This window comes from Euphorbia lathyris, chromosome 3 (assembly GCF_963576675.1).
Source record: "Euphorbia lathyris chromosome 3, ddEupLath1.1, whole genome shotgun sequence".
Lineage (NCBI taxonomy): Eukaryota > Viridiplantae > Streptophyta > Magnoliopsida > Malpighiales > Euphorbiaceae > Euphorbia > Euphorbia lathyris.
Window position 1 is genome coordinate 4,369,233 of NC_088912.1, and position 10,575 is coordinate 4,379,807.

General features: G+C 34.0%; 1 long non-coding RNA gene across 1 annotated transcript; it reads right to left on the reverse strand.

Moving 5' to 3' along the window:
• Positions 1-1,984: 1,984 nt before the first annotated feature.
• On the reverse strand, positions 1,985-7,491 carry LOC136223890 (uncharacterized). The gene is made up of 3 exons (XR_010686185.1): positions 7,035-7,491; positions 5,435-5,556; positions 1,985-2,842 (listed from the first exon to the last, which is right to left on the reverse strand). It is a non-coding gene; the product is annotated as an uncharacterized lncRNA (long non-coding RNA).
• Positions 7,492-10,575: the final 3,084 nt, after the last annotated feature.

The following is a 10,575-nucleotide window of genomic DNA, read 5'->3' on the forward strand; positions in this document are numbered from 1 at the left end:
TAAAAATTATTTCTTTGGAGACAGCTTTGTGATTAAAAGTATTTTTTAATAAAAGAATTTTTATACATTTTAATTTTTAGATGTTCCACATTTATTTTTAATACATTTGGAATGTAGGTGTGATTTCTGACAGTTCCCGTGTTGCGAGAATTCAGTTTCCAAATAAATCCCCAAAGCTGACCAAGCCCAAAAGATAAAATGGGATATTGTTTTAAAAAAATGTGAGGTTTTGGAGCCTCCAAATCAACCAAACAACATTGATTATAGCAGCGGCCCAGGGAACACTAACTTGTGAACAGAAAGAATGACTCATAGCGCTCAGAATAAGGTCCGAGAAGGAGCCCCTAGTGTGAATTCGTTTACCAAATAAATTTTCAATAGAAGCCCAAAAGTGTTTTGCAAAAGCCCATTGAATAAAGACATGATCCATAGTTTCGGAATGATGGCGACAAAAACAACAGCGAGAGACAATAACCAAATCCCGGCATTGAAGCTGATCATTAGTAGGGAGTGCATCTTTTAAAACTCGCCAACAAATAATGAAACGTGAAGAAGACAACACCTTGTTCCAAATAAACTTATGTCAAGCAAATTGAATCAACAAGTAGAGAGAACAACATAATTTAAGGAGGTTCGGCTAATATTGTCTACGTCATTGAACACCACCAAATAATACTTTACTAAGCAAATATTACAACAGAGAAAAGAAGAGAAAACAACTAAGCTTTAATTTCATTTTTAAAAAACAAATCATATAACTTAATTAGCAAATATTATTGTACTGCACATTAAAGTATTAAGATCTTAAAAATCAAATATGTTTCATAAAATGAAATAAAAAATATTTTATATTTGTTTTTATGAAATTGATAAATAAAATGGATCACTAGAGGTGTCAAATAGAAAAGAAGAAATGGAAAACAATCTAAAAAGCAACTAAAAGCAGAAGTGAGACGAAATTTGTTACTCAATCTACTAGCAAATTGAAAGCTAGAGTATAAAACAAATAGAGAGAACACGATAATTTAACGAGGTTCGACAAATATTGTCTACGTCCTCATACACTGCTAATAATATTTTAGTAAGTAAATATTACAATAGAGAAAGAAAGAGAAAACAACTAAGCCTTAAAATTAGAGGAGTATCCAAATATGTATTTGCCAACTTTATCATCCCGCTCAAACATCAAATCAATATGCACAGTATGCAGGATATACCATAGAATCCACTTCACATTTTGACAATGTGCTTTACCATGATTATCCATATATATGCTCACAACTCCAACTGCTTGTGAAATGTCAGGCCTCCTACATACCATCATATAAATTTCCCATATGGAACATTTGAAATGTATTATCATTCTTCATCACTTTCTGGATATATAGATCATTGAGCTTAAAATGAGGAGCAAGTGTAGTACTAACGGATTTTGATTTCTCATCCATTTCAAAGTATCTTAGTACTTTTCTCAAAATGAGAATCTTATTGGCTTCATCCAAATGATTGGGTTGAGTCTTCAATTTCTCAATCTCTCCTTTATTTTTTGATGAAATCAACATAAAGGAAAAGATAGGCAAATGATCCATCTTGGAAATTCCTTCAATCCATACGTCGACTTGTTTAACTTCCACACTAAATTTTCTTTGTTGGCAACATTGTATCCCTTTGGCTAATTCACATAGATTTCCTCTTCCAAGTCTCATGTAAAAATGCGACCTTTACAGCCAATTGTACTAGTTCCAAATCAACTTGGCTGTCAAGACCAACAATATTCTAATGGATATGTATTTTACAACTACAGAAAACACTTCATTATAATCAATTCTCTCCTTCTGAGCATAGCTTTTAGCCACCAATCTTGCCTTGTCAGAATTCATTAAGATTCGATACAAATGTTTTTTTTATAAAGTTTGGACCATTTGTCAGAATTTACTAAATCAAGGGCTCAGTTGATACCTAAACTATCAATTTGGGTATCTTGAAAAAATAATTAATTAAATAATTCAAATATTATATAATAAGAATTTGCACATTTAAGCATAGATTGAGTAAAATATGTTCTAACACAACCATATGGGTCCATGAATCATTCGCAAAAGGCAAACAATCTTTAGATGCTGCAGATCCATTGAATGTATCAACATCAACAAACCAAGCTCATGCAGTTGAAACACATTTTATTCATAACCAGCAGGAAATGCCTTCTAGCATACATCATAAAGCTGTTATTCCCCAAAATCCAGTAGAGACGTTGCAAGAGTCTGAATCGAAGGGCATGCTGTTTGAGAAACTACTAACTGAGATCATCAAGAGAAACTTCCCTTCACTGCTGTACTGACATGGTTTGATAAATTTCTAGTCTGCTATTGAACGTCTGAAATCATCATGAATGACTGCTTTAGAGTACCCATATATAGGTACTGAAAGCATCTAGCAGCTTCAATGCATATCTTCAGCCTTTGATCGCAACCCAAGCCGGAAGTACGTGATAAATTTGAAGACTTTTTGCAATGCCAATATGATGAGTTTATTAGTGCATTGCCTTCTAAAGAATATAGTGATCCCAAGGCACCTATCAATGAGGTAGTTTGAACATTGTCATTCCTTTGCACTTGTACTGTGTTCGGGTGGCAATGAAAGACATATCCTCTAGCTCATTGTCGTTCATGCATATGTTTTGGCAGTGTTTTAAGCAACCCCTTTTAGAGATGCTCTAATATAACTAACTAAGGTTCTTCTCCCTCAAAAGCCACATTGAAGCACTTCCAAGCTTTCAAATGCCCAGGCAATCATGTGGTATACTAGTTCTGGAAAAAAATAATGGTATCTAGTTCTGAAACTGCAGTACAAGAAATTTATAATTTCGACCCAGTTAGTGAATTTATAATTTTGTCAGAGTTAGTAGAATATACTGTGGCAGAGTTTTAATTTCCCCCACAAAACATAGTATAAATTGTGGCGATAGTCATGTTCCCCACAAAAGTATATACACAGGTTTTTTGGAATTCCCCACAGAAAATTGAAAAATAGCACATAAATATCAGTGGCGGATTGGTAAAGTCCCGCATAAAAGTCTAAAAAAAATTAGCGGGTTTTTACCCTGGTCCACAAAATTTTAAGTTTTTTTTTTAAAAGATGTCTCTTTTTTAATCCATGGTCTTCTGTCACTTAAATTGGGAAATCCATCAAAATCACTTCTCCTCTCTCATATTACGCTTCATACCATCCCAGGACTACACCAGTAAGCTTTCTTGGTATCCCTTCTCTTTGCCTTTGTAATGTACAGTTTACCATCGGATTTTCAGTTTCAAACATTTTTAACCTTACCTAAACCTTTTGTTCTTTCAATTATCTGGCAAATAAAGTAATTGTTGTAGTTCTCTGGCTAGAAATTGAGATTCTCTATTTCTCTTTTGTGTGTAAATTATCATATATTTGTGTCTGACCCAACTTTTACACATCCAGGTTCATGGAGAAAAAAGAAATTTAAAGATAAGCAATGAAGAATAACATGCAACATAACGTAATACTGCTTTGGTTACCAGGAAAAGTTAATCCAGCATAAACAGTTGGAGTCAAGATAAGATATGATAAGTCCCTAGTTCTTGGGTTAATTTTTAATTTTTAATTTTCATGGTTCTAATGCTGCTCAAAGATAGATATGGGTTCCTTTAAATTGATTACCTTCATGTAATTGAAGCAAATGATTCAAGCTAATGCTGAAACAAGGAAAGCTTTTTGCTACAACCTGCTCTTCATTTTCTCGACATGATCTGTGTGTATATTGACATATCATTGTTTATTTATTTGCCTATTTTGTTTACTGATTATAACACATGATAGTTTCACTAAGTAGATTGGGGTTTGCTCTGTAATATCGTTGAGGTAAATATATCTCTATGTAATGTTTTATTTATTTATTTTAGATTGGGGCTTTGCTCTGTAACTTAGGACTTAATTTTCACTAAATTAGAAATTAAAATAGAGAATCTTTTTATTCATGAAGATAATATTTGTTTGACAACCCTCATGTCGTTGAACTTCTTGGGGGAGTCAATTCTGGTTGGATCTGTGTTAGTTTTAGGAAATCATGCACCAATTGAAAATGATTTTAATCATGTGAAACGGTTGCTGCATCTAATGATGATTTTGAGGGTGTCATAATAGATATGAATGACCCTATGATACCAGACATCTTTCTTTCCATGCTTAGAAATTCAATATCAGTTTGGAAGAAACCGGGGTAAAAGGGATTTTGGATTAGGTACCCGCATTTGGATTATGTTTACAAGCCTCAAAAACTATTTTGTTTCCTTTTCTATTGGCTCTCCAGCCCCTACTACATCATTAGGTGAGTGCTGTATTAAAATATATCAGCATAAGTGTTTTCCTTTTTCTAACTAGTATATCTCAATTAAGGACATTTTGCCCCCAAAATGAGGGAGAGAAGCGTGTGATATGATGGATGGAGTCCCATTGTTTTATATTGTTCAGATGCCTGAAGAATATGGTTAAACTCGACTATTTGCATTTCTTCTATTTTTCAAATTTAATTTTTCTAATAGAGAAATTAAAATGAAAAAGAAAAAGAAGTAATTCGAGCTTGGATAGAAGAGATATAAATGGTGCCGTGTGGCTCTTTGTTGAGAAAATGTCATTGGCTTGTTTTGGAGCCTTGAGGATAATTTCTTTACATAATTTATTCATTTTAATTTTGTGACATTGTTAATTTCAAAAAAAAAAAAAATTTTGTGACATTGTTTAGAAAATAATTATTTGAAGTTGGGCTAAGATGCCTCAATTAAGGCTCATTGTTCTTTTTTATAGCTAATCTGATCTATGCTGTGATACATTTGTTTTGTAGCACTAAATGAAGTATTTGCATCATGGACGTGACAGACCGATAATTCACAGAGATGTCAAGTCGAGCAACATACTTTTGGATGAGTTTTTGAAGCATAGAATCAAGTGTTTGCTGATGATTACATAGCTCCTGGTAAGTAACCAAATCTCTTGAATTGATTTGTTTTTCAAATTGTTATGTTTAATTAAGATTTTGATTTTGCAGAATATGAGTGGTGGAGGTATGCTACGTGCCTTTCATAGTTAAACACGTCTAATTGGTCTAACCAATTTTTTGGATCATGAAAATACCTTCCCTACATTTAAACTAAAAAGTTCAATGCAATGTGCAGGAAACTAACTAGTTATCTTATTTTCTAAGAAAAGACCACTGGAAACTTTGCAGGCAGCTTGAAATCCTAGGCCTGAACTATATATTTTATACTTCAAAACTGCAGCACTTTAACAACCTTCTCGATGAAAGAAAAAGTGAAAACAAATCATACGAGAGAAGATTAAATAGCTCCTTTTTAACTAGCTGTTCCGTAAAACAGTAGTAACCCACTTTATGAGAATCAGCAAGCCTTACCTTGGCTGTTCGAGATGGTTTTCGCTGGCGACATTCTGCAATAAGTGATAGAATGTCAAGCTCTAGGGGTGCACCGACATCTTGACATAAATTTTGTTCTGGTTTCCTCACCATCCTTTTTCCTACACAAAATTAACTAAGTTAAAGTAATCGTTTCCATGGGTTTCGATTTAAATAAAAAAATGAAGACCTTGCTTCCTTGTCTATATAGGTTAAAGGAAACAAAAGCAACTAAAATAACCAAGTTGAACACTTAACAATTTAGTCGAAAGCTAAACTAGCAAAGTATCCGCAAAGACTTCCTTTAATAATGTTATGTTTTTATTATTCTAGGTAGAAAAGTCCTATAAAAGTCCATTTTAAATGCAGTGAAATATTGAAGGATAAAACAATCCAACAACTTAAAACATGCAATATCAATATTCACATTATGTGAAAAATGAAGAGGAAAATTAAAATAGGTAAGTCCTATAATTATGAGGTTTATAACGAAAAATTAAAAGGAAAAAAAATATTGTATCAGGAAGGTCTGAATTGAAATGTGTTTCTTGTGTCACATGAAAGTAGGAAATAGAAACAACAATTTAGATCCAACAAAAAATAGAACAATTGAAATTGGGATATAAGTAAATAAAAGAGGTGGTCAGGGCATGATTTAAAAATAAAATAGGTTCTAATTTATTACTTCTTTAGCATGATTTAACAATTGAAAATTCATTAGACTAATTTCAGATCATAATCAGTGAATATTGTAATTGATGAATCTCTCTTTCTCATCATATAAATATAATCTTGAAAATATTAATATAGTTGAACATGAACCATGCATGTAGTTCATACTTAATTAGAAATCTAAACACTAAAGACATTTATCATAATTACAAAACTTATCAGAACACTAAACATAATCATTTTGTTAACATACAAAAAAAAAAAAAAAAAAAAATCAGTGATCAAAAGATCACATATGAGTGACCAACATAAAAACTATGTGATAAAAAACATACAATCAAGCCACATGGACCAACAAAGAGGGTACCAAGGGCAATACCAAATTTCATAGAGTTGCTGCAATTGAAGACAACAGAGATTTGAATTAACAAATTGATTACCTTAGTTAGAATCAAACACGTCAATAATTTGACAACAACATAACTTATATTAGATCTACCCATAATGGTTCTTTATATGATTGTACACAAACAACACATGTATTTACTGGCCAATCCCATTCACAAGTCTGCAAGATATGTAAAGTCATCTTATTAAATATTTTCAAATATAACACACTTATGAAAGAAAAAAACAAATATACAATGTTCATAGTGTTGAAGCTTAGGGAAGTTCCATGACACAATGAAACTTCTGTGGTATTTGTAAAACTTAATAAAAAGTTTAAGGACAACCAATGTATTTTAACCCTCACTCACTCCACCAGATTCGTAGCAATAATGTCCAATCCAAATAATTTTTACAATTCACAAACTTTTAATCCCAGATATATTACAATGTGTTAGTGAATTTAATGAAGAGTACATAATAGAAAACAATGACTACAAACTAAAAGCAAGATGAATCAGTTATAAAGAATGAATAATACCATGGTTTTTTAGTTGGCCAATGGAACGCTCCAACTTCTGCACCTTCAGGAGCCCAGCAGCTATTCCACCCGTTGCATCAACTTCAGACCTATGTAGCCATTTCATTTTCATTTTCATTTTCAAGATTTATCCCACCACATGCCTTTACTTGTACAGTCCCATTATTCGGCAGTGAAATCCCCCTTTCCTCTTTTCGCTTCAAGATCTGTAAGCCCTCTATTCCAACCTACATTCACATCATAAAATCACAAATAGCAAGAAGAGACAAGGAGATACAAGTAGATTATTGACCTAACATGCCCTAAGTTTAGAATAATCAAGATTAGAGGGACTTCCCTATGTTGTACTGTGACACCAACTATAGCATAATCAACCAACAAGATAAAAAGAGTTCACTAAAAGGAAGACAGCAAGAAAAAGGTTTGAGAGAAAGAGATAGTTAGATCTGCCGTTTGAGAGAAAAGAAGGGGAGAGGTGGAACATGAATAAGAGGAGAGAGAATAAACCCTTTTTATATGCAAGAAGATAGAGTTTTATTTTGGACCATCTGATCAAAGATGAATCAACGGTCTAGAACTAGAACTAGTCTCCCAAGTGAAAATTACATTTTTGCCCCTCTATCATTGGCAGAATTATGTATTCAAAATCTTTGATTTTGTTTTTCGATTGTTACTCTTAGAGATAATGTACCTATTATCTCTGAATTATCCTTTAAGTTTATATTGTTAATTAGTTTGTTAATATCATTTTACATTTTAGATTTCTCTTGTATTATGTCATATATTTGTTCTTTGTTTCGTCCTCTGCTTTCAATTGAAAAAAAATGTTCTAAAATTTTAACTTGCCCCAGATTTTCAAGGTCATAAATAAATTCTATTCTTATCCAATTGCTTCAATAACCTCTATGTTTCTATAGAATTTGTTGGATTTTTAAAAAATAGGAAACATCCTCCATCACGTGTCAAAGCTCGATAAGTATCTAAAAGAAAATGTCAAATAGACAATTGAAATTTTAGGGTTGTTCAATGTTATTAGAAAAAATGGGGTTATTAAATGCAAATAGACAATAATAAAGAGTTATCGAAATGCAATTGGACAAGAATACGATGTTATTTAGAACTTTTAAAACCATTTTAGTCTTTAATGAACATCTATAGCCTTATAAATACAATTACCTGGATACTAGAATGGAGGGTTAAGTAAGTGTATAAGGGTTACATCGAATTCAACTCAGGTTTAATATTGAAATTTTGATTTATGTGTAATTTTAGAAGTTTTTTTTTTTTTTGTTAAGGTGATAATACAAAACAGAAACTATTTTAAAGAAAATTTATATTTTTTGGCAAATTAATTGGTTTAATATTGCTCTTTTCAAGAATTTTATCTTATTGTGTAGCACACAGAAATAGAAAATATAAAATTTAATTTGATTCAATTCTTTCTCTGCCATTGTGGATAGTCACAACCGGAATGGAAGATGAATTGTGCCAGAACCACAAAACAATACAAACATTCAAAAAAAAAAATCCACAAAAGAGTTAATAACTTAGTAATCCATCATTCACTAAATCTTAGTGTAATTTATTAATGAAATCTAGAACTTTATTTCAGTACAGAGCTCTCAGTGAACACATAAATCAAATAACAAATAACAAAAGTGAACACATTGATAAATGAAACAATCACACACATTAGAATCACATGATAAAACATCCTAGTATTGAGAAATGCTTTCAGAATCTCGGCTCTAATTAATACAATCCAGTCAATTTTCGACGAGAGGAATGGACTACTAAGGATTAAACCAAGCTTAACTCGGTAGGAACACTTTCTCAAGAAAGTAGGAACGACCATAAAGTGATAATCATGAACCCATATAAAATAATTTTGAGGATTAATAACCTCTATAACGATAACTTCTACCGTGGACCGGGTACAATGTACCCAGCTAATTAAAATAGAGAAGCATGCTACCTCATTGGGAGATGACTGGTGAAAGGAAAGAAAGTGCATAATTGTTATGTTTCTATTGGCAAGGTCCAACGGAGCGGGATCATAATAGAATTTCTCAAATATCTTAGAATGTTGGTTTTTGTTTAAATATGTGATGTTATAACATGTTGGTAAACTAATTTTAAAATAGTAGGATATAAATGATGAATTTACCTTATTTGAAATATATGCGATTTCAATATTAAAGAAAAAAATGGTCGGATAGGAACGCAAATGGTCATTCGGGTCCAAGATGCTCCGAACCTCGCATTGAAGGTCGAGTCTCAATTGAGTTTGAGGGGACGTGACGGGTATAGGAGAGTCGGAATCGAGAATGCATATGGGGGGAGCGGGACTCCCAAGGGAGTTGACAAAGGCAAGGGAACTGCTAGCTCGAGTGATTCTAAGGCTCCTAGTGCGGGTAAAGCATCGAGTGGGGATGTAAGGCCTTTTAAGGCGGCACAACCTCCTAGGGGCAATAATCCCTATGCAAGACCAACTCCATTTAAGTGTTTTCGATGCAACGAGCTGGGTCATCGCTCCTACGAATGTCCCAAGAGAAGAAGTGCCAACATGGTTGAGCGGTATGACGACGAATATGTTGTGACCCGATTGAGGGGATGTATGTTGTGACCCGATTGATGATGAGGAGGATGGAGACTATGATGTTGGCCGAGCTATACATGTAGTGAGGAGACTCTTGGTCTCGAGTAAAGTACAAGCGGATCAAAGGCACCAACTATTCCGGACCCGATGCCTTGTACAGGGGATGAAGTACAATGTTATAATAGATAGGGGCAGCCAAGAGAACATCATTAACGACACCGCGGCCAAGAGGTTCGGGTGGATCAAGAATGTTGGGGAGATGAAAGTCACCCAAAGATGTAGGGTACCTCTTGAGATTGGTGAGCACCGCGATGAAGTTTATTGTGACGTGGTGGAGATGGACGCTTGCCACTTACTATTAGGACGTCCTTTGGCAATTTGATCGAGATGCGACTCATGTCGGGCGGAGGAACACCTATCGATTTTTGAAGGATGGGGTTCGATATGTGCTCACACCCATTGTGGGGCAAACGAAAGCGAAAGGGAAATCTACCTTCATTGTTTGTCCTACTCACAAGTCTTTTATCTACGAGTGTGAGGAGAGCCAAATGGTCTATGTAGTGATGGTGAAAGCTAGCATGCCATCGGATGGGGTACGAAGTGAAGAAGGAGAGGTTCTAGAGGATGTGGGGAGATTGCTTAATGAATTTCCAGATGTCTTTCTGGAAGAGCTACCACATGGTTACCACCTCTAAAGGACATTCAACACCACATTGACCTTGTACCGGGAGCTAGTTTTCCTAGTCTCCCTCATTACCGAATGAGCCCTAAAGAGAGTGAGATTATGAAGGAGAAAGTGGAGGAGCTAATCAAGATGGGTTATGTGAGAGAGAGCATGAGTCCGTGTGCGGTTATGGCATTATTGACACATAAGAAAGATGAGTCGTGGAGGATATGTATGGATAGTCGGGCCATCAACAAGATCACTATACGGTACAAGTT